The 1,291-nt window shown below is 56.2% G+C and overlaps 1 protein-coding gene across 1 annotated transcript in view; it reads right to left on the bottom strand.

Moving 5' to 3' along the window:
• The window catches only part of TMOD2 (tropomodulin 2 (neuronal)), a 90,408-nt gene extending 89,424 nt beyond the window's left edge, over positions 1-984 (bottom strand). The window contains exon 1 of the mRNA XM_006895322.1: positions 913-984. The gene's annotated coding sequence lies outside the window, so the exon portion shown is untranslated. The remainder of the gene's footprint in view (positions 1-912) is intronic.
• Between the last annotated feature and the right edge of the window lie 307 nt (positions 985-1,291).

Raw genomic sequence — 1,291 nt, 5'->3', positions numbered from 1 at the left:
CATGAGTTCCTTGTTTTTCAATGCAGCATAGTATTCCATTGTGCGAATATACCACAGCTTCTCTACCCATTCTTTTGTTGATGGGCATTTAGGTTCCATATTTTTAAATATCCTCTGATGTTCTTTTCATTCCTTTTGCAAAAACTCCGTGATTCAGATGTCCAATGGGCACAGAAGGCAAAGCACCCTCCCCTCATGGCTAATTTCCATTCCCACTACACCCTCCTCCTACCTTTGAATAGTTTAAGTAAAAATTTCCATCACTGGCCTTTTATTAATTTCTTCAAATCCATTTTCATTTATGTAGAGCAACATGGAAAATGTAGGACGACTCAGGGGAGTACATGCTACTTTAAACAGAATATTAAGGGTCCAGCACGAGCTCCTTTATAAGCGCAGCTGTCGGAAAGGCTGCAATGCTCTGCGAATGACAGCTCCAAAAACGCCGGTTTGAGCGCACCCTTTTTCATAGTCGGGCTTTACCGAAGCAGTAAGAGATGTATTGCGCTCCTAAGCTTATCAAACGTGCACAGCAAAGAAGAAAGTAGGGAACAAAGCCAGTAGGAAAAAGGCAGCCCAGAAGCCTGGGGAGGACAAGAGACCGCGCCCTCATAGCAATGGCCCGGTGGGCTGCAGAAGCTGCGGCACCGCATTGCGAGGCGTGGGACCCACACACCGGCTACCGCCTGCGCCTCCTTCCACGCACTTCCCTCCACGCGCCTAGGGCGCAGTGCCCCGCAACCCAGCGCAGCCTGCAAACCGGGGAGGCAAAAAGGCGACCGCCAGCTCTGCAATCCCGGCCGACCCGGTACCGACGCCGCCGGGGAGCATCCTTTAGCCGGCAGGCGCGGCCGTGGGTTGCAGACAGCGCTTTCCCCGGGAGGCCCCCTCGCCCACCTCCGGCGCGCTCACCTGTCTGTGCGTCCATCGCGGAGTCGGCAGTGTTGGCCGTCAGTCTATCAGCCCCGAGGTAACGGGGCCAGGCGAACAAGGCGGTGCCGAGCCCGAGGCGAGCGCAGGGATCAACAGGCGGCTCGGGCCGGGTGCGGCGCAACGGCGCGGCCACAGCGGAGCAGGCTGGGAAGCGTAGTTTCCGGCGATGCGGTGCGGCGGCTCGGAGGCGGGAACCCCCAGCCTACCTCCCTGCAGCTCTGAGCTTCCAACCCACCCGCACTTCCCCTGCAGTTAGTCTCTCCTGGAATACGTGTAGGAACACTGTAACTATTCTGCAAGGAAGGCTGAGCCTCTGGTTTTGGAAAGAGCTTTGCAGGCTCTTTTGAGAAGCTGGGGG

Source organism: Elephantulus edwardii, unplaced genomic scaffold (genome assembly GCF_000299155.1).
Source record: "Elephantulus edwardii isolate Elephantulus edwardi_28Jun2011 unplaced genomic scaffold, EleEdw1.0 scaffold00164, whole genome shotgun sequence".
Classification (NCBI taxonomy): domain Eukaryota; kingdom Metazoa; phylum Chordata; class Mammalia; order Macroscelidea; family Macroscelididae; genus Elephantulus; species Elephantulus edwardii.
Note: the sequence above shows the minus strand (reverse complement) of the source record. Positions and strands in the feature narration are given on the sequence as shown.